The 24,122-nt window shown below is 41.8% G+C and overlaps 1 protein-coding gene across 2 annotated transcripts in view; it reads right to left on the minus strand.

Moving 5' to 3' along the window:
* Positions 1–24,122, minus strand: part of LRRC4C (leucine rich repeat containing 4C) — a 773,256-nt gene that overhangs the window by 422,409 nt on the left and 326,725 nt on the right. The gene's annotated exons all lie outside the window — the stretch shown is intronic.

The following is a 24,122-nucleotide window of genomic DNA, read 5'->3' on the forward strand; positions in this document are numbered from 1 at the left end:
CCCTTGTTTATTCCTTCTTCTTTGCCTGACGTGCTTGAGGAACAACATCCAGAAAGGAATAAAAAAGATTGAAGAACTGTATTTGATAGTATCTTTCATTCACCAAAACATATAATTTCTCTGTCTCTCACATGCTAAGGATCTCATTCAAAGAAAGCAACAAAAGACATCATAAATCAAAAGTATGAATCATTTATTTGGACAAAATAGGAAGGCTATTTAAATGTGCAGTAATTCCCTTCTGCTGTCAAAAGATAAAGGCTCACTATTTTCAGCTTAAGTGTGTACAATACCTTGTAAATTGTGTGCATGTAATCATCATCATTAAAAAGCAAAGGGAAAAATACTTAATGGCAATGCTAGAACATAGCTCTGGAAAGGATTACTACAAATTGCAAACATATTTAGCTCAGGTCTCTTACAAGAGAAGATGAAGGGACAATTGTTAGGTGTATTAATCAGTAATAGACAAGCTTGACATTAATTTAGACTGCTGTCTCATTCAGAAGAGTAACTATTAAAAAATGACACTCAACATATCTGGTCCCTGTTCAGCTTTGAGCCATTATATGCTGACTTTCTCTGACCATAACTTTGTGCTCCTTTGAGCCCTGCAGGGCTTATACATTTTTAGGGGAATAGGGTGTGATCATCTATGCATCATCTTGCACAAACTCTTTTGAGAACCATCAGTGATGCTATCAGCTAAGCTGTGAAAGCAGAAACATTATTACAATAATGATAGTTCCAAAGTGAAAATTGGCTACCTCAATACAAAATAACAGTGGAAATAGCCAGGTTCCTTCTACATCCAGAAAATAAATAACTGGAATTAGTTAAATTTTCAATTACATTTACAAAAAAATTTAAATTGGCAGAGGAAAAACGTGAAAAAATGTCCTTTTTTGTTTATTTCTTAGTTGGTTAGATTTTTTTTTCCAAGTAACTAAAAAGCTGACCCACATTCTCCCAGTTATGAACATGTGATGACCTTTTTGTTCAAAAATGGATTTTTGATTGGAAAAATATTGAAACTATTAAATGGAGTTGACCAACTCCAGAAATAAATGAAGTATTTCAGATATTACTGAATTACACTTCAGTTTTGAATGGTGACCATATCTAGATTTTCAGATCCCAAAATGAGTTTGTGCAACTTCTAGTTATAATTTACTCTAAACAAAAAGTGGGTGTAATAAAATGGTATTTGATGGAGTCTCCATGATGGTCAATTTCTTGGTCTTAACTTATACCAAGCATTTTCGCGCACCACTCAAGATAACCAGTTATGCAAAGATGAAGAAGACATAAAAATATGATACAAACTATGAGATACTTGCTAAGAGTTTCAACTGGCAGCCATTTGTAAGAATGACATTGGTACAAACAGAATATGCACATTTCGTGCATGTTTACTGTATAATTAAAAACTTGAAGCTAGTCCATGCCTCTGAGGCAGTTCAATTGCAGCACAGACATTTGGGCTCAGCTCAGAGCCCAAAAACTCTAGGGTCTTGTGTGGTGGGGCCCCTAGACTGAGCCCCACGAACCCATGTCAGCTGGCATGGTGTCTATGTGGAGTGTAGACTTATCTTTCATGTCATGCACTGAAATAATTCATGTGATCATGTCTCCATTTATTGACTGTCAAGCAAATAAAAATCTGTTATAGTCATATCTAAAGGGTTTATTCCCCTGCCTTGCTTTTGGTGCTGAAGGTCGTAGTTCCTATCCCTACTTCACCATCCCTAGCTATCATCCCTATCATTAATGGGCATCTCATATCCTTAATGGATGGAATGCATCAAAGTACATCAGTTAATAGCAGAGTTGGTTTGACACATTATACGCACACACTATCATCATGCTCCTGAATGAAAATTCTCATTTTGTATCTGGACACATGTTCATATAACATGGTACAGTATGGTTCTTTTATAGTACAATGTATTCTCCACTATAGGCTTAATTTTGAGAGGTGTTGAGCACTTTCAGCCTCCGCTGAAGTCTCAGGGATTTCTTGCTGATCAGAAACCCTCAGGTTCAGGACTTAACAAGCCCATTGTACACAATATCCTTAGGTTATATGAAGGGCTGGATTAAGAAAGGGGCTTTAATGGATGCAGCCCAGGGCCCCTGAAAAAAAGATCTCTGGGTCACCAAAAACATAGATCATTTGGGGAAGCCCCTTTAATCAGGGAACCTGGGATACAGACACTAAAGCCTCTGCACATTATATGGTGGAGGGAAAGTTGTCTCTGTGCACTGCCATCTTTCCTGCTGGGAAGCAGCTGCATTGCTGCAAGTGCCAGGGAAATCTAAGTCCCCATGCTGCCCTTGCCTGCAGGCTCTGCCCCCACAACTCCCAGTGGCTGGGAATCCTAGCCAATCGGAGCTGCAGTGTGTGGTTCTTGATCCACCTACTGCCCTCTCACCAAAGGGCACCTACCCCAGGTAAATGCCCTGCACACCAATCTTTTGCTTCAGCCTTGAGCCTCCTCCTGGACCTAAATCCCTCACAGATATAGCACCTAAACCCCTTTGCCATAGCCCTGAGACCCGTCCTACAATCTAACTTCCTCCAAGACCTTGCACCCCAACCCTCTGCTTCAATCCCTCCTGTACTTCTGAACCCCTAATTTTTTACCCCATCCCATAGACTTGGGACCCCACAAAAGCAAATACCCTGGAACCTCTAGAAGATTTAAGCTGGATATAGTTGTATTCTCCACACTTCAAGAACCCCTGGAAAACCCTAAGAGTTAGACTCAATCAATACACTTCCCCTGATCTCAACACTTATATCTCTATGTTTCCCTGTCCTAGCATCCCTCCCCCCTCCATCAATAATATATCCTCTTCATAAAGGAACATGAATTATTCATCAATTGGGAAAATACTTTAACATGATGATGATGAAGAGCTTTCCACGAGCCAAAGCAACATAATTGTATTTTCATGGGTGATATACCAGCACAATTCAACTGGGATTCATTTAATTTTAAATTAATGTGTTTAACTTTACAGCACCTGCTGCTAGACAAGGACACATGTGATACTGTGACACTGTGAGCTGCTTTGTTACAGTTCTGACGAGTATACTCCCCCAGTCATGAAGTTGTCTCATTCTCTGAGCACTCCTTGGGATGGACTTGCCAAAACTGAAGACATTTCAAGGAAATTGGATGGGGATTCAGAGAAAGAAATACATGTAATTAAAAGGATGGAGGGATTGATTCAATGGGAATGACTAAATTAAATATATACGTATAACTTGGCTATATAACGATAATCAGAAGTTGCCATAAGGTACTGCAAGTGTAAGCATAATCAGTCAACATGTTCCATGGGACATAATTTTAGAAATAATAAGATGACAAAGAAAATATGGTTGGTTTCATCTTAGGAAAAAAAGACTTTCTGAATGTGAAGATATATTAAACATCAGAATAGTATCCAAGGAAGCCCTGTTGCTTCAGACACTTACAAGTAGCCTAGACAAAGCACTAAAGGGTGGACCTCACTGGTCTTGCACCCTTGGGACCTAACTGGTCCTGAACAAGGGGATTTGCTGGACCAGGTCCTTCCCCTCCTGGCCCTTTCTGCCACAGTGTTAGGGCTCTAGCTTGTCCCCACTGCTGCCTCAGTCTGCTGGGGCTCTCTAGATGCCACTTGTCCTGCTGCTGCCGGGGCCAGAGCGCCATGGCCAATGCTCACAGATAGGGCTGGAGCTCTGCAGTTGGGGCAGACCTCCGCAGCCACCAGGCTCTATAACTAGAGCCTCAGCAGTGAGGACAGAACTCCACAGCTTCCTCGCTCTGTGGCTGAGCCTGGAGCTGGAGCTGCACAGTCAGGACTGTGGCTGGGGCAGAGCTCCCTGGATGCTGCTGGGGCTGGGGCCAGAACTCCCTGGCTGCCACTGGAGCTCCATGGTGGCCATTGGGGCCAAAACTCCCCGCAGTGCCACCCATTCAGCTGAGTCACCAGTACCCCCACCAGCAATCCTACCCCACAGCCAGACCTCTCTGTTCCTGGGCTCTGTGATCCAGGAACATCTGTGGTCTGTGTCAGAACATGGCTGTTGCAGGACCATGGAGTCCTGGTTAAGGAAAGTGCAACCTGTACAAAATATTTCTGTCGGGAACAATCCTGTTCTGGCCAAGAAAGGAGGGAATGAATGAACACAGAGTTTGTTTTCCTCCTACCACCGATAGTGCAGTCCTAACCTCCAACGCCGACATGTTTAACTGCTTGCTAATCACCATTTGAATCATAACAATATAAGCCCTGTTCATCTGAGAAAACTGATGACCAGCAGCAAGGTTATCTGCGCCGGTCAAAATGGCAACTATTGCAGTTCAGGGCAACTGTATCTGTATTTCCTTTTAATAAGCCCTCAACGGTACCCACTCTCAGGCTTCTGGCCATCTAGTCATTGCCTTCCTTAGATGAAAATCCACGACCCTCTCCATGCCTCCTGACCTATGTATTTCAAGACAGAATAATCCTCTGCCTTCATTGTGTTATTCCCAGGAAAAGACAGCCTGCCTAAGCAGGCCTACTTCATGTTTCCCTTCATAGCCAATGCACCATGGAATTAATACATTACAAATTACATTATAGCACTTCCTATGCAAGTTTACTTTATTCTTAAGGTACAAGCACTACAGAGCACACATATAAAAAGAACTTACATGTATGCTAACAAGATTACCAGAGATCACCGCAACTGTCTGCAATATGGGTTCTGTCAGGTGAGTCTTTCAAGCCTATGCCCAACCAAGCTCTTCCCCACCTCACAAGAGGAATCTCTTTTGTGGCCACGAGTTCATAACAACATAAGGTCAGAACTACAGATTGGACCTCCTTGGCCCTTCACCTGCTGCTGGCAGGCTGCCCCAGCAAGCACCCAGCTTTGCCCTGCCTCACCACAACCTGGCTGGGTTGCTTGCTCAGCTGCTGCTGCCTCTCTGGGCAGCATAGGCTCTGGTGGCTGCCATAAAGTTCTGTCCTTGTGCATCTGGGGGCAACCACAGGGCTCCCACACTGTGCTCCAGGGGCCTGTTACAGATATCTGGCCCCGACTTCGTGCTCCAGTCCTGCACTGCTATGGGATGCCAACTCCAGCCTCATGTTCCCAGGGGCTGCTGCGTTGTCCCAGTACCACACTCCTGAGGGGTGCCAGGAGACTCTAGCCCCATACCACTGCAGGGCTCCAGCCTCAGCGTTGTGCTCCCAGGGGCTGCCACTGGGCTCCAGCCCCAGTATCATGCTGTCCCAAGCTGCATTGCTGACCCTGTTGCTAGCTCTACTGCCCTTAGGCTCTGGGGCTCTATGATCCAGAAGCATCTGTGGTCCTTCTGGAAGACTGTTGTTGCTGCACCAGAGAATGCCAGTTTTGGGGGGCACAACCTGTAGCACACTATCTTATGGGACCTTCATACTCCAAATCTTTCCAATCCTTCCCTAAAGTTTTGACTCTTCATAAACCAGAGGTTCTGTGCATTTCTCCATCAGGAAGAAGACCTCTCAAATACCTCCTATGAAATCCACCTCACACATGCTCTCTCAAACAGTTTTTATGAAGTTTCTAACATTTACATTCATAATGTCCTTTAAAAAGTTACATACAATCCCACAATAATATCACAATTTTAATATAAAGGTATTAAACTTAATTCAATAAAGTTTATTTAGGATATTACAAAAAAATCTGTCATAGTAAGGTACTTGCAAAAGCAATGCTTCCTTTATCAATATTCCTCAAGATAGTACCATAACCTCTTTAGCTGATGTACTTAGATGAATTTGACCACAGTTGGATGCTGACAAGCTCTCTCGTTAGCTTTTCTATCTCAGAACGACGACAAAGCTTGGTGGAAACTTGTCATTATACACTTAGAGTTAGTCAGTGTTAATAAATTTCTGATCACTACTATCTCGGTACACACTCCCACGTTGGCAGTAAATACAGACTCAAGATTTTGCCACTGATGTGTTCTCAGTCTTTTTTTTATTATTATTTTGATATTTGATTTATTATATCCAAGTCAAAACCTCAGCTTTCCATTCCCATGATGACACTGGACTAAAATGTAATGAAGGAGCTGGGCAACTGTATTTATTTTATATTACTTTTTTTCTTCCATCTCCTCTCCTCCTTTTTTACAATCTCTCTGAAATGAGTTTTCAATCTGCACTATGTTGTGCTGTATTTTCTATCCTCTGTCTTCTGTATAGTTTTTTCCTTGTTTTCATATTTTCTTTCTTCTCTATTTGTGATATTTTCTTACCATTTCTTTTCCCATTGTCTCTCACAAGCAGAAGGAAAATCAAACAGCATTTGAATATGGGTGAAGCCTGCAAGTTTACAGTAGCATTCAAAGCAAGGCAAAATGAGTTGGCTGTTTCCTACGTAAAGTCTATTGGTTGTCGTCAACACTGTCTTTCATCCTTAATGATGTACTAAGACCAGAGCAGCCTCAAAAGAAAAATAAAATTAGTGTGGGTCACAACAAGCTTAAACACCAGCAGAGATAATTAAATCTCCATAACAAACCATATTTAACTAAAATAAACCACTTCCTTTTATTGAATGAAAGAACCGACATTATCCTTTGAACAGCTCTTTCTTTCATTAGACACAACTCACCACTAAATATTGATAGAAGTTTGCAAAGGCTTATGTGTTGCCTTTTATACAGTTTTTTTCTTCAAAATCAATCAAGTGCCTTACAAACATGTCCTTTTTGTGGATAAATAGTTATACACAAAAGGAAAGTAAGCAGTACATTGGATTCTTATTGTTATTATCCTATAAAAACCCCTCACCTGGAAGCAAATGGTGAGTAAACACCACGAGAGGCTAATAATGCTGAACTATTCATGCAAACTCTTTGTAAAGAAACTCAATGTTCTTACAAGTTATTGCAAAAGTAGAAACATTTGCTTATACAATCAACTTTCTCCTCAAAGAAACTGAATAATTAAATAAAAGATCCATGGATCTAAAGAAGCAAACCAAATCTTCAGTTCACCTGTGTAGTTTCTCAAGTCAGGTCAACTCAGATCTAGAGAAAAGGAAATCAAGATTTGAGCGGTAAAGTCTTGGCTTCCCTGAAGTCAACTGCACACTCCTATGATTGTCAATGAAACTGGGAGTTTAATCAAAAACCAACTTCATCGAGCAATCTCTGTGCCTCAGTGTTTCTCTTACATGCCTCACACATTCTTGGGTAAAAAATGTGATCCATCTGCAAAAAATTGCAGTGTTATGGCCCCACTGTTTCCATTAGCAGAAAAGAACCTTACTCAGGTAAAAAATTATTAACAAGTGAAAGTCTTCCAAATTAAGTATTTTGCACTAGTCATAAAGTTACATGGTAATATTTTTTTTCTCAGTGTGTACCAACGTTAATGAAAATATTAAAAGTTGTCAGAGATTAATCACTTCCATTTGCTTGCTTGTGCCATAAATGAAATTAGTCTGATTGAGACAAAAACTTTTTTACTTCAGGTTAAACAGGTTGCTAGGCAGCCACACTAAATCAAATTTATAACATTAATAAAATTAAAGACAATATTAACTTGCATGTATTATTTCAAAATTGAATACTAGAAAATGTGTTCCCTTCGCACACAGAGAAGAAACTAGAATACTAAAGGTAAGTGTATGCACATGTGTGTGTATGTGCACACACTAGTGCTATATAGTGTCTGACAGAAAGAGTACAAACAATGATTTTTCTGAAGAAAGCATTCTCTCGCCTTCCACCTTTGGTTGCCAGGTACACTAGTGCAGTGTGTGTAAAATGCTACTTTTTGACATTTTACACCCATTTTAAGACACTTTGCATTTATATAAATAACTACACAAAGTACAAAATAATACAGACTCAATTCCTTATAATTTGGAAAACTTCAGATCAGGATCCAAACTATACTTTCTAGGCAGTTCACAAATACATACATGCACATATGGTCACCTTAACATATTAATGCACCAAAGGGTGCAAGTACCTTTTCAGTGCAATAACACATTGAGACAAATACAAATAGTATTGTGTTAATAATAATAATTTTTGATTCACTGGCAACTGCAAAGAATTGGGACAGAAAAAACACCATCAGGACAAACCAAAACTTTTATGTGTGAGAGAGAGAGAGAGAGAGAGAATCAATTTTGTTAGAAATCATTTCAGGTTGTCTACATGAAATGTTTTATTCAATCTGAAAATAGTAAATGTCAATTTTAATATTCTAGACTGTTTTATTAGATTTTTCTTTATATAAAAATCAAAAGAAATTTAGAACCCAAAAGTCATTTTGGAAAAAAAAATGCAATGTTTCCCTTAGAAAATCTTGAAACAAAAATTATATTTTTTTGGGGGGGAGGGCGGATTTTGATTAGTTTTTTCCCTCAACAAATAATTTGGCCAAATTGTCATGAATTCTTATAATAATATTTCAGTGGCAGTAAATCTGCAATTTTTTTCTGAAGAAAGTTTCAGCTGAAAAAGGGCATCTAGCTCAAATCACAACCCTAAATACAGAGAAGGCCATTTTGAACAATGTATGTCTCCCAAAGGACCAGGCAAGTATTTCCACTGCATGTTACGTGTAAATTCATTGACTTCAGTAGAGTCATTCCTATACGTGTAATATGATAGCAGGATCAGGCTCCTAAAATCTGAAAAGTGCTCAAGCAAATTTGACCAGGAATAAATTAAAAGATCGTGTAAGAGAGGGGCTTGGCCTTGGAGATAAGATTTTACCGAACTTTTCACTGTATATATATAATGTTCTTTGAATTGTAGAGAAGATAGAGTGTATGTAACTTACATTTTATATACAACTAATGATTTACACAATTAGTGTCTAATTGAAGTAATTACAATATTATGTAAATATTCTACTTGCATCACTGAAACTTTTGCACAGTCACAATATTTCTATAAATCATATGTATTGCTATGGCATCATGTAATGTTTCTGATTGTGTGCATGTAGGCACCATTTTTCATCTAGGAACAGGAAATTATTTTCTCAAGGAACCTAAAGCAGAATGCATCTGATTTGTCTTTGAGCACCGTAACAAGAATTGCACTAAAATTAACACCAAATATTTGCTCCTCACTTTCTCCAAACAGTCAAACAGAACTTGAAAAAATCATCTGTAAGCTTGCCATCTGGTGAGTATCCATAATTTTATACATGATATTCCTTCCAGTTTATTAAAAAATAACAACAATATATTGTGCATCTTTGGTAGTGCCAGTGGTAAATAGTCTCTAACTTTAAGGTAAAGGATTGTACTTCCTCTAATGCATGATATATTATATCCTTATATTAATGCAGTTAGAATCATGATGTGGAATTTCATTTATTATAGCAATATACTTCTTAAGTAAATTATGTGACTTCATTACACGTACCACTCAACAACTTCTTCAAAGTGTATCAAAACTGCCACAGTATGGTGGCATACAAATTAATTCAGCTGCCACAGTTTCAGTTGGTGCCTCACTTCCCAACCGCACAATCTGTTGGATCCACAGAAAGCAACGGTGCCTTCAAAATATTGATGATAGTTTTTTTTTTAAAGCTGTAAAAACAGAATATGCCACTTGGAATAATGGAGTCACTGTAATCAATAAACATAAATTATACTGAGCAACAAATAGCAACCTCTATTCTCTCACATAGAAGAAGAATATAGTGTGCACATAATACAACATTCAAGGTTGTTTGAAGCTGATGTGACATATATCCTGAAAACAGTGAGAAATAATAATGCACAAGATGTGGAGTGATTTATATTATGTCTCTTGATGGATGAATATTAGTGTCAAAATACTAAGCTGAGAAATGATAATTATTTAACAATATTTTCCACCCTGTGGGAGGGTGACCTATGTGTGCACCCGTTGCATAGAGCTCCTGACCCTCAGAGACCAAGTTCGGGCTTTGGAGGCCAGGGTGGCTGAACTGGAGGAGCTAAGGGAGGTAGAGAGCTATGTTGATGAGACTTTCCGGGACACTGTAGTACTGTCTCACCTCCAGTCTGAGAGCCCCAGTGCTCTTAAGGAGGATGAAAGTCTCAAGGCAACAGAGCATTCAATGGGAGCAGAGGGAAACCATCCCGTATTTGGGACCCTCCACCCAGAGGATGTTGTGGTATCCTCTCACACTGAGGATACTTCTGAGGGGAAGGGAATGCCAGTTAGGAAGAGGCAGATGTTAGTAGTGGGTGATTCGATTGTTAGAAACATAAATAGTTGGGTTTGTGATGACCAGGAGAACCGTATGGTCACTTGCCTGCCTGGTGCGAAGGTTGCGGATCTCTCAAGGCATCTAGATAGACTTATGTGCAGTGCTGGGGAGGAGCCGGTGGTCGTGGTACATGTAGGTACCAATGACATAGGGAAGGGTAGGAGGGATGTCCTGGAGGCCAAATTTAGGCTGCTAGGAAAGAGACTGAAATCCAGGACCTCTATGGTGGCGTTCTCAGAAATGCTTCCAGTTCCATGTGCAGGGCCAGGTAGACAGGCAGAGCTTCAGAGTCTGCCTGGATGAGACGATGGTGTAGGGAAGAGGGGTTTAGATTTATTAGGGACTGGGGACACTTTTGGGAGAGGGGGAGCCTATACAGGAAGGATGGGCTCCACCTAAACCAGGGTGGAACCAGACTGCTGGCACTAAACATTAAAAAGGCCGTAGAGCAGTTTTTAAACTAAGAGATGGGGGAAAGCCAATTGGTGCGGAGATGCACGTAAATCGGAGGGAGACTTCTCTTAGAGGAGAATCTATTGATAAAGATTCTCTAGGCTGTAGTCAGAAAGAGAGGAGGGGAGAGGGCAAACCATGGGCCAGAGCAGACAAACAACCGCATATAAATGAATCCAATGCATCCGGGAAGGGCACACAAATAAGCAGTGGCAAATTTGTAAAGTGCTTGTACACAAATGCTAGGAGTCTGACTAATAAGATGGGTGAACTAGAGTACCTCGTATTAAATGAGGACATTGACATAATAGGCTTCACCGAAACCTGGTGGAATGAGGAAATCTGTGGGACACAATCATACCGGGATATAAAATATATAGAAAGGATAGAGCAGGCCGGATGGGTGGTGGAGTGGCACTGTATGTGAAAGATAGTGTAGAATCAAATGAAATAAAACTATTAAGTGAATCAACATGTTCCATAAAATCGCTGTGGATAGTAATTCCATGCTCCAATAATAAGAAATTAGCAGTAGGGATATATTACCGACCACCTGACCAGGACAGTGATACTGACATTGAAATGCTGAGTGTGATTAGAGAGGCTACCAATATACAGAACTCTATAATAATGGGGGATTTTAATTACCCCCATATTGACTGGATACATGTCACCTCAGGAAGAGAACCAGAGATAAAATTTCTCAATGGCTTAAATGACTGCTTCTTGGAGCAGCTGGTGCAAGAACCCACAAGGGGAGAGGCAATTCTTGACTTAGTCCTGAGTGGAGTGCAGGATCAGGTCTAAGAATTAACTGTTACAGGACCGCTTGGAAATAGTGACCATAATATAATAACATTCAACATTCCTGTGGTGGGAAGAACACCTCAGCAGTCCAGCACCCTGGCATTTAATTTCAAAAAGGGGAATTACACAAAAATGAGGAGGTTAGTTAAACAGAAATTAAAAGGCAAAGTGACTAGATCCAAATCCCTGAAAGCTGCATGGAAACTTTTCAAAGACACCATAATAGAGGCCCAACTTAAATGTATACCCCAAATTAAAAAACATAGCAAGAGACCTAAAAAAGTGTCACCGTGGCTTAACCACCATGTAAAAGAAGTAGTGAGGGACAAAAAGGTATCTTTTAAGAAGTGGAAGTCCAATGCTAGTGAGATAAATAGAAAGGAACATAAACACTGTCAAATCAAGTGTAAAAATGCAATAAGAAAAGCAAAAAAAGATTTTGAGGAACAGCTAACCAAAAACTCAAAAAGAAATAACAAAATGTTTTTTAAGTACATTAGAAGCAGGAAGCCTGCTAAAAAACCTGTGGGTCCCCTAAATGATCAAGCTATCAAAGGAGCAATCAAGGACGATAAAGCCATTGCGGAGAAACTAAATAATTTCTTTGCTTCAGTCTTCACGGCTGAGGATGTTGGGGAGATTCCCGAATCTGCACCGTCCTTTGTGGGTGATGAATCTGATGAACTGTCCCGGATTGAAGTGTCATTAGAGGAAGTTTTGGAACAAATAGAAAAACTTAATGTTAACAAATCTCCGGGACCGGATGGCATTCATCCAAGGGTTCTAAAAGAACTCAAATGGGAAATTGCTGAGCTATTATCTGTGGTTTGTAACCTATCCTTTAAATTGGCTTCCGTACCTAATGACTGGAAGGTAGCCAATGTGACACCAATATTTAAAAAGGGCTATAGAGGCGATCCTGGCAATTATAGACCGGTAAGTCTAACTTCAGTACCGGGCAAATTAGTAGAAACAATAGTGAAGAATAAAATTGTGAAGCAAGTAGAAGAACATAATTTGTTGGACAAAAGTCCACATGGTTTCTGTAAAGGGAAATCCTGTCTTACTAATCTATTAGAGTTCTTTGAAGGGGTTAACAAACATGCAGAGAAGGGGGATCCAGTAGATATAGTATACTTAGATTTTCAGAAAGCCTTTGACAAGGTCCCTCACCAAAGGCTCTTGTGTAAATTACATGGCCATGGGATAAGAGAGAAGGTCCTTTCTTGGATTGAGAACTGGTTAAAAGACAGGAAACAAAGGGTAAGTATAAATGGTAAATTTTCAGATTGGAGAGAGGTAACTAGTGGTGTCCCCCAAGGGTCAGTCCTGGGACCAATCCTTTTCAACTTATTTATAAATGATCTGGAGAAAGGGGTAAACAGTGAGGTGGTAAAGTTTGCAGATGATACCAAACTGTTTAGGATAGTCAAGACAGAAGCAGACTGAGGGACTCCAAGAAAATCTCACCAAACTGAGTGATTGGGCAACAAAATGGCAAATGAAATTTAATGTGGATAAGTGTAAACTAATGCACATTGGGAAAAATAACCCCAACTATACGTACAGTATGATGGGGGCTAATTTGGCTACGACAAATCAGGAAAGAGATCTTGGAGTTATCGTGGACAGTTCTCTGAAAACTTCCACGCAGTGTGCAGCAGCGGTCAAAAAGGCAAATAGGATGCTAGGAATTATTAGGAAAGGGATAGAAAATAAGACCCAGAATATTTTACTGCCCCTGTATAAAACTATGGTTCGCCCACATCTTGAATACTGTGCACAGATGTGGTCTCCTCACCTCAAAGAAGATATTTTGGCCTTAGAAAGGGTTCAGAAAAGGGCAACTAAAATGATTAGGGGTTTGGAATGGGTCCCATATGAGGAGAGGTTAAAATGACTGGGACTTTTCAGTTTAGAGAAGAGGAGACTGAGGGGGGATATGATAGAGGTCTATAAAATCATGAGTGGTGTGGAGATGGCCGATAAAGAAAAGTTATTTATTAGTTCCCTAAATAGAAGAACTAGAGGACACCAAATGAAATTAATGGGGAGCAGGTTTAAAACTAATACAAGAAAGTTCTTCTTTACACAGCGTGTAGTCAACCTGTGGAACTCCTTGCCAGAGGAGGCTGTGAAGGCTAGGACTATAACAGAGTTTAAAGAGAAGCTAGATAATTTCATGGAGGTTAGGTCCATAAAAGGCTGTTAGCCAGGGGATAAAATGGTGTCCTTGGCCTCTGTTTGTCAGAGGCTGGAGAGAGATGGCAGAAGACAAATTGCTTGATCGTGTCTTCGGTCCACCCTCTCTGGGGCACCTGGTGCTGGCCACTGTCGGTAGACAGGATACTGGGCTAGAAGGACCTTTGGTCTGACCCAGTACGGCCGTTCTTAAGTTCTTATGTAGTAATTTCTATTTGAGAAACTCTACACACTGAACAACACTAATTAGAACTCACATGGTATTACTTCCATTTTGCAAATTTGAAAACTAAGGTAAGAAGGGGGGAAAAAGAGTTAAGAAAAAAACAGCCCTTAACTCTCGACTCCAAGTCCCAAGTGTGATGAGATTGAATCACAGGGGTCCCTTTGGGACTGTCATCCTGTGTGATGGTCATGCCACTGAGCCTTTCTATCCTTTGGGGTGCTCTTAGCACCCTGTCCTGCTGGGCCAGAAGTGCCGGTATTCCCCAGCCAAGGCACAGAGTTTGGGTAACAGACCATCCCAGCACAGCAACACAGATGTGGAAACAGCTAACTCTGGAAGAGTGCAACTATAAAGCCATTGACAGCACTCAAGATCACAGCCCCAAAGAGCACCAAAACCCCCAAATAAAAGTGCATAGAGAAAGCTCATGAAGTCAGGCCTCTTTGTGAATGAGAGATATGCACAGTGGTTGTCCATCCGTCCAGGTAATTATTTACACTGGGCTAGATAATAAAAAAAATGTGTTTTAATTAAGTATAAAAAGTAGGATTTAAGTGATTGTAAGTGAAAACAGACAGATCAAAATGAGTTACTAAGTCAAAAAATAAAAAGTGTCAGCTAATCGTAATACACTAAGAAACTTACTATATATGCAACATCGTACCCTAACAGGGATTCTAATCATCTCTTTCAATAGATAGGTAGCCTCCTAGTTTGGGCCCAATCCTTCCCCCTCTTTAATCTTACATGTTTCCAACAGGTGTTCTTGGATGGTAAGTGAAGGATTTTCTTATGTCTAGCAACCACCATATTGTTTGGTCTCCCTCCTTTTATAGCCTTTTTTGCCCAAGGTAGGAATTCTTTGTGTTCAGTTCAATATTTTCTCTCTTTGAGTAGAGAAACTGTAAGAACCAAAATGGTTCCAGCATCAGGTGGCCTGGCCACATATCTCTGTATGACCAAACACAAGTTTGGGCTTACCAGAAAAATAAAGCCATTCGGAGATTGTTACTTTGAGTACTGAATCATTATGTTTCTGGAGTATCAGTAATGGCCCTCCTTAACACATTCAGATTTATAAACACATCCTGACTTCATATTTCTAACATCTCATACAAAAATTATATGTCAGGGCTGGATCTGGCCTGCCTAGCTTTTTTTATCCAGCTCACACAGCAGTTCCCAGCTCCGCTCCCTAACACATTGCCTGGGAGTTGGAATGTGCAAGCCCTTTCAACTGCTTCTATTCAAAGGTCTTGTGCCTTCCCCATGGCTTCCAGGTAACATGTTAGTAGCTGCAGGGAAGGTGCAAGCCCTTTAAATAGAAGCAGTTAAAAGGTCTCCCACCTCCCCACCTCCCAGAAAATGTGTTAGCAGAATGTGTTAGCAGTGGTGTAGGGAGCTGTGAGCCCTTTCAGCTGCTTCTATTTAATGGGCTTGCTGGGAAGGCAATGTGTTAGCAACCACCCGTCAGGCGCAACTTATAGGGTTGTCAAATGGTTTCAGAAAAAATACCCAACAACAACAAAAACCACACCAGGAAAAAATTTGTTGACCCTGAGAGTTGTTAAGCAAAAAAAACAAACAAACAAACAAACAAAAAACCCTTACCGTGGCCCCTGTAAAAACCATGTGTGAGGCTTTTTGGCCCTAACAGGCTGCCTGCAGCCACCTGTCATCCTGTGCCAGTGGCCACCTGTCATCCTGTGGAACCAGGTAAGCATTAGGGTTGCCAGGCTGCCTCTGTATTGAACCACACAGCCCAGGATTTTCATCTCCTGGCCAGGGGAAAAAAACAGAAAATACCAAGCATTTTAGGTGTCCAGGATTTTCTGAATTTTTTTACCAGACAGGAGACAAAAATACCGAACTGTCCGGTTCAATACTGGACACCTGGCAACCCTAGGCACAAGCCCTTTAAACAGAAGCATTTGAAAGAGCTTTGTCTCTCCCAGGCAGACCCCAAGCAACACATTAGGGGTGGGTGGGAGCTGCGAGCCCTTTCAAGTGCTTCTATTTCAGGGGCTTGTATCCTTCCTGGAGGCTGCTAAGGCGCGAGCCCTTTAAACAGAAGCAACTGAAAGGGCTTGCAGCTCCCGAGCCCACCATGTTGCTTGTGAGCTACAGGGGAGGTGCAAGCCCTTTCACTTGTTTCTATTTAAGGCCCCGCTCTTCCACCCGAGGCCACTTCAAAAATTATTGCCCACTCCTGTGATACGTACATGGAAACAGAACACAGGCATTCAGAAGATTGTAACTTTAAAACCAGTAATGTCATATGTTGCATTTTGCCTAAAGCATCTTCAAGTTTTGTATATTCATATTCCTAAGCAAATTTTCATAAAGCATAGGTGAAGGGGGAAGAGGGGACACTGGCACTAAGGATGTTAAAATGCGGTTACTTTTTTATGGAAGATTCCAAGTCTCAGGGATCAGAGGGCGACACGTGAAATCTATCATCCAAACAACTGGATGAGTTTCAGTGATGAGTTACTACTTCCCAACCCCTGAAAGGCATGGTAAATAGGTCCCAGATTAAAGCAACAGTGCAGACCAGTGCGTACAGCTGCAGAAGGGAAATGGCAGAGCTTCTATATTGTAATTAACAGAAAAAAAATCACTTAAGGTCTCTGGAATTTCAAAAATGTCACTTACAATTTGAAACAAAGGTTTCATTAGCTCCCTGCACATTTTATTGTGGTACTGATTGGCAATCTTTAGATAATGAATGCTTAAACAGTTTTTTTCTCTCTCAAAAATGAGAGTTGCTGATTTCGCTTTCAAACAACAATACTTTTGGAACTACTTTTTTCTAGTCAGCTTCTCATTGTGATTCACTAATAAGGACTTCCATTCTTCTTCTCTCCTTTTCATCTCACCTCATTAGAGCAACATTTTGCTGCACCCCCATGCTGAAGTCAGAATGGTTCTGAAAAATTACTTCCTTCCAATCCAACTTTTTAGTTTACATGGCAACATTTATACAGACTTCTCCATAAAATTATACTGTATTTTCATGGAGACTGAGTGATTCATAGCCAAATTTCCTTCTGCCTTTCTTGAGCTTGAAACAAATACATGGCAACTCGGGACATAAATGGGAATAGAACGCAGGGCAAGCCTATGCTATAAAATTAATCCACACTAAGTTATGTCAACATACTGCCACCCCAGAAATTACATTGCTTTTGCATGTCCACACAGTGTGGGTGATTGTGGGATGCCTTCTGAAAGGCAGCACCTGTGGACAGAAGCAATGCAGTATCCACCGGAAACTACATTAACCTAAGTACTATACCTTTTGTGCAGGTGGAGTTATTAAGCTGTTATAATGGGAGTGTGAGATGAAGTGGGGATTTTCCCTTTTTATTTTGTAAGTGATCCTAGGTGAATCTTACTGTTTTACATGAATACTGTGTTTGTCTCAGTGTATTGCATCAACGTCTAGGTGGTGGGTATAAGGGAATGTGACTTTTGTGTGGGCTACTACGTATATTATAGCCTGCTTCTTCGTAACCTAAGCCCCAGGAGGGGATATGACCAGGGGATATGACTTGGCTCAGGAAGGCCAGCAGAGGAACAATGGGCATGTGGGGAGCCAGGCATCTGGAAGTGGGTCAGGGGGAGGGCCTGAACCATGGACTTGCTTCTCCCCAAAATGGACTTAACTGAATGTTCTTGTTTCCTGTGCTAACAAGCTCTCTTCTATACTGCACCCCTGTTGTCTAATAAACCTTCTGTTCTACATGGTGGCTGAAAGTCACTAATGACTCTGGAGTTGGGGTGCAGGGTCCTCTGGCTTTCCAAGGAGCCCTGCCCAACTTGACTCACTACAGTGTGGCAGGAGACGCTGACTGCTCCGAGGTCACACCCAGGATGGTCACAGCTGTGAAAGCTTCACGCTGTGGCAACAACCTGCTCAGGGAGAGAAGGCATGCTACCCCAGACACCTGTTCGGGCACCTACAGAGCAGTTCCAGAGAATCCCCCTCAAAACTCTGTGACAGCGAGATACTTTGGCAGGAACTACACTTTAGTGTAGATGTTTACAGAGAAAGGTTGGCATACGCTGACCTACGTCAACCTATCTCTGTAAGGTAGACCTGGCCTCAGAATATTCAGAAGCCCAGGCCTCAAAACACTGGAGCTGAAGAAGAGTTACCTTTAGCTATAATGGTGGTAGGGGTGGAATATGTCCAAAAGAGTGGGATGCATATGGATTAGCTACAATATTAAACACTGAAGTTTTTCATATTTGATACTGTTAGCTCTTCTGATTAGTGTGATCAGTCCTTTAAGGTACACACAGCATTTTGTCTTCAATCCAGTGAAGCATTTAAGCATTAGGTTAAGTATAAGCATGTAAGTCCTACTGACTTAAATAGGTCTATTCATTACAGCAGCTGTTTCCCTGTCCTATTAAAATTTTTCAAGATATATTTAAAAAAAAAATCACATATCTGAATGGAAAGTAGGTCAGTGTCTCAAAAAAAATTCCAAACCAAAAATATTAAATCAATTCAGTTCAATCACAAGGATTTTGAAACTTTCAACGCTTTCCGCCCACATTTTTAACATTTTCCCATTCTTTTAGTGAAATAAAATTAATTTCAAAATGAAAACTTTAAGTGGAAACCTGAAAAAATACTTTGAAATGATCAGAACATAATATTTAGACAGCTTTTCAACATTTTTCCTCAACATTTTTTGAATGGGAAGATTTGCTGAAATGAACCCTATTTCCATATACAGTTTTAGTTTTAACAAATCAGGATTTGGGGGCAAAATCAGTTCATCAAAACATTTCTGACCATCCTTACTTACTGGATCAGAGCCAGAGAGTTAAGCATTTTTCATGAGGTGAAACTAAGCTGGTATAGGCCAGTTCGATATATCAGTAAGAAAATGATGGAAGCTGTTCAAGTGGTACAGTCCACTGTGCCACTAACCTATTTATAGACACTGTACCATCTGTAGGCCCTTCATGGAGCTGACTGTTGGGGAGGAGAAGGAAGCAGTATGGCAGCTGGAGAAGCTGCAGCATTCTGCTCCTTTGCTGTTACCCCTACCAGTTTGGAAAGGTGCAGAATCCCTACCTCTGTCCTCCAGCAGGGTTGCCACTATATGGAACCAAAAGATACACAGCTCTGTGGATGTATAGGGGTGAAGATGGAGCTAGGGGGCACAGAGGGGAAAGGAGAAGAATGTCAGTAGCTTCGTAGCTGTTGCACTGCTCCTCAGCCCTGGTCTCTCTAGGTATAATGCGTTGGGGAGTGGAAAAGAAAAGCATAGGAGCACTGATCTGGGGGGAGAGTGGAGTCATGTGGGGAGTCACATGTGGGGTCATGTGGCACCCCTTTTGCTGGTGTGCACCCCGCCCTCCCCCCCCCCCCCCCCCACTGGGAAGAAATTCATTTTGCTTTCACCATATCCCCAAACTGCAACCAAGGAGGACCATTTTTATCTGGACAGAGATTTCATGTCTCCCAGAAAGTGGTGAAACAAAATACTACTCAAGCATCTGGACCAATAAACTTTTCAGCATCCAAAGTCATCCCATTGATTTCTGCCCGTGAAAGCTAGCTTTACATGTGTACCCTGCCTTTTATCAGAAATGAAATACAGCAATGCTTTCTTTTGTTTGTTCTTTGAAGTATACACAGTGACACTGTCAATAGGAGGATAATTATTCTTAAGTGTCATACAGCATCATCAAAAGTATACAGGCATGAAGACAAATTTAAAAGATATCGATTAATAATCATTTGTTGGATTGATTGCAAATAATAATCCTCTGTGTTAAGATAATGTGAAAATAAGAAAACATATCTAAAAAGTCAATGTTTCATCACACAAGCTGAGAAAAGTTGCATTATGTATTTTTAACAATATATTAACTATATATACACTTTATATTTTCCAGTGCTAACATGTAATTTCTATACTTGATTCATTCTAGTCTTAAATTTTGGCTTTATTATATACTGTAAGACTTACCAGGCACTGCCCAGTCCTGGGGCTGTTGGGGGGAAGGGCTACGCAAGCCACTTGCCAGCTTTTCCCTGGGGCTAGCCCGGAGAGAGGCTGACTCCACAGGCAACCTACTGGCTTTTGTTGAGGGGTGGCTCAAGGTAGGATGGGGGAAGAAGGGAGTTGGCCTGAGGCTTGGTGGCCAATCAGGGCACCTGCCAGCTTTTCCCAAGGGCTGGCCTAGGACAATGGGGGCAATGAAGGCCAGTCAGCAGCTGCTCCTCAGGGGCAGCCTAGGATCCGGGGTGGGGCCACACCACAGTGGCTGGGGGCAGTCAGGGCAGCGGGGGCTGCGCAGCAGCCAGTAGCCTCTTCTCAGGGTAACTTGGGGTGGCAGGACCATGCTACCTTCCAGTAGCTGCTTCCCAAGGCTGGGGAGTTTGCTGCCCCTTTGTAGTCATTCATGAGTATAACTGCTTTCACACCCTTTCCTTTCCATCTGAAGATAAATACTCGCATTCTACCCACATTCCATTTCCTGGCACAACCAAACCTTGATCTTACTTTAAGTTAGGGCTACTCAACATGCAGCCCACAGCCTGTTTTTCTGTGGCCTGTGGTACTGTTTGGATTCATGCTCACACAGGTGGGATCCTTTGAACATGACCTCCACTGGGAACACGCTCCACAACAACAAGGCATCTCCCAGGTGGGGTGAGCATTGAAAGACACAAGTGGATGGGCTGGCTGAAACAGACAGGTACAGGGTGTTGATGTTTCTAACCCCCAGGGAAGAGGTGCTGGGAATCCTAGGGCACTGTGGGAAGTGCTTTGTATTCATTCACATCAGTGTGAAAGAAGCTATTTGCACATATATATGCAATCACACTTTAGTTGCGGCCCTCAGCGCATGCTGTGAGTATCACTGTGATTCTGGGGCTTCCAAAGTTGAGCAGCCCTGCTTTAAGTTATGATAAGTGAAGCTGTATAGCAAATCTGGTGGTCCTAGCTCTTACTATTTAGAAGGAGTTCTTGAATAAACAGACTCTCATATGGACAGATGGACACACAGATGCACAAGCGCTTTAAAAATACATAGCAGATATTGAAGAAGAGCCAGATCCATAGAATTTTTATCCAGAGCCAAATTTTCCCAGAATTTAAGGCCCATTCAGGCCTATTCCCAATATATACACACCTATATTGCGTACACACATACACACAAAGAGATAATAGAATCATACAATTCTAGAACTGGAAGGTACCTCAAGAGGTCATCAAGTCCAGTCTCCTGCCTTCACATCAGGACCAAGCACTGTCTAAATCATCCCTGACAGGGCTGGCCTTAGGCCGATTCAGTCGAATCGGGCCCCATGCCTAAGGGGGCCCCACGCCCCTGAACCCGGAAGTGCTGGCAAGTTACAGAGCTGGGTCTCTCCCTGGCTCTGCCTGGAGCAGGTCCCGGACCCTCCTGCCGGGCTCCCTGTGCATCCTCCCACCCCACCCCACCCCCAGATCATCCCCCTCAGCCCCGGACCGTCCCTGCGGTGCGCAACTCCTCCTCACTGCCTGCTGCTGGCCATGTGTGGTGTTGCACGTGGGCAGGGAGGACGCCCGGGCATGATGTGATGTCACAGCCCAGGATTTTAAAACTCATGGGAGGCACATTGTAGGGCCTTGCTGGCTGTGGGTTTGGCCTCCGGGGCCTAAGCGCAGACTCCGGCCCTGCAATGTGGAAGGTAGAAGGTAGGGAATGGGCTTGTGCAGCAGCGGTGGCAGCGGCGGGGGAAAGGGGCTTGGGCGGAGGGCGAAGAGGAGAGGAGAGGAGAGGAGAGGAGAGGAGAGGAGAGGAGGAGGCAGCGGCGGCGGCGGCGGAAGGGAAAGGGAAGGGGCTTGGGCAGAGACGGGAGGAGGAGAGGAGACAGCAGTGGGGGGGCTTGGGCGGAAGTGAGGGGGTGGTGGGGAAGGGGTGGAAAGAGAGGGTATGTCTACATTGCCACCCTAGTTTGAACTAGGGTGGCTAATGTAGGCATTCGAAGTTGCAAATGAAGCCCGGGATTTTAATATCCCGGGCTTCATTTGCATCTTGCCGGGTGCCACCATTTTTAAATTCCCCTTAGTGCGGACTCCGTGCCCGCAGCTACACACAGCACAGAGTAGGAAGTTCAAATTAGGCTCTTTAATTCGAACTACCGGTACACCTCATTCCACGTTCCCGAGTGGGAGCAGCATAGTATTTGTGCAAGAACACTGACAATCTTACCTTAGATCATCAGTGTTCTTGCGCAAATTCAAGCGGCCAGTGTAGACAGCTGGCAAGTTTTTCCACAAAAGCGACTGCTTTTGCGGAAAAACTTGCCAATCTAGACACAGCCTAGGTGTTTTTCTAAAGGCCTGGAGTCAGTTGATTATATAGGAATCTCAGCTTTCATTTTAAAAAAGTTCTCTATACTTCTGGGCCTTACAGCTAAGGAGGAAAGCTTTAAAACATGAACCCTAAATACTCAAGAAACAAAAGGCCAATAAAAATCCAACATGTTTTATTTTTAAAAAATCTTATGATTTGTAGACCATTCTCATAACTTTAGGTAGATGTTCTTTGTGATTTTTGGGTTGGCAATACTGCTCTTTGATTGGTGAATTTAGAGAGGTCTCTCCCTTCAGTTTCCTGTTCCACCCTCCTTTTTTGTCACAGGTCATCAGAATCATAGAGACAATAGAGAGTAGGGTGAGTCCATGACTATGGTTAATGACTGGTCAGGGTGACTAACTATTATCAGCCAGTGGTCTGAATGAGCTAACTTCTGCCATCTGTTAATCAACTGTAGGAAAAGGCTTCACGAGCAGACCTTATTTATATAGACAACCTACTTTGCCACAGAGATCAGTAGACACACTTGCTGTGTCAAGGTGATCAATTTTGGCTCTTTTGGGTTGAAATTCACTTAAGACTTGGAGCTGGGAGAATGAAATGTTATCCATATTGTATGATTAAAAGGTAAAAGACCTAAACTTAATATGACCTGGCTTAGGGTCTACCATAACTTGAACACTAAGCAGAGGATAGTGAGTCACATCTAACTGAAAGTCACAGAAATGGAAACAGGTTTTATTTCTGGTGGTGTAGAGTCTATTTGGGAGTCCTCAATTATCTCTCACACTTTACATCCAGTTTTTAAAGGCAGAGCTGACTAAAATCAATTAAGAGCCCTTGTCTTGTCTTAGTGATCGCTCGAGCAAAATTCATTGATAAAATCTGATGTAGACTGACCTTGGACTCAACATGCTGGCAATGTGTTGAAGGGCAGTGCAAAGGAGGCAATGGTGGTGAGCTACCATATTACCTAGTATAATCATTGGTGCTGAAATCACTAAGGACTGGAATTTGACCACAGAACTGACCCTTTCTGAACAAAGACTCTGTTTTTGCTATTTAGATAGTAAATCAATGTAACAGAAAACTTCAACGCTCTATGGTAACTTTTTAAAAATCAAACTTTAAATTTTATTGATAAAATTGGATAGTTTGCAATTGAAAATATTTGACCTACACTTAAGGCAATTGATTTAATTTTGTGTAAAATTTTGCATAATAAAGGATGGCATTTTTTTAAAATGTTCAACTATATTGATATACAGTACATTTTGATCAGATCTATTTCTGATGTGATATTTGTGTGTGGTTGTGGTTTGTTGTGTGTATGTTTTTTGTTGGGTTTTTTTTGCTCAACAAAAAATCCTGGGTGGGTGGGTGGGTGGGGGCCCCGCCAGAACAGTTCCAATTGGTCCCCACACTTCCTAAAGCTGGCCCTGATCCCTGATAGATGCCTTAATTATCTTCAGAGTCCAGTGGTGGAGATTCTACAAACTCCTTAGGCAATTTACAGCAGTGTTGAACCACTCTGAAAGGAAGTTTTCCTCATGTCCAACCTAAACATCCCATGCTGCAATTTAAGCCCATTGCTTCTTGCCCTGTCATCAAAGGTCAAGGAGAACAATTTTTCTCTCTTCTTGTAACACCCTTTTAAGTACCTTAAAACTATTATGTCCCCTCTCAGTCTTCTCTTTTCTAATCTAAATGTATTGGTTTGTATAAATACTGTAGTGATATAAGCCTGATTCTCCTCTCACTCGCTAGTTTTGCACTACTGTGCCTTCATTCCTTTTAGTTAAATGACTCTATTATTACCATT

The sequence above is a fragment of the Pelodiscus sinensis genome, chromosome 4, assembly GCF_049634645.1.
Source record: "Pelodiscus sinensis isolate JC-2024 chromosome 4, ASM4963464v1, whole genome shotgun sequence".
Lineage (NCBI taxonomy): Eukaryota > Metazoa > Chordata > Testudines > Trionychidae > Pelodiscus > Pelodiscus sinensis.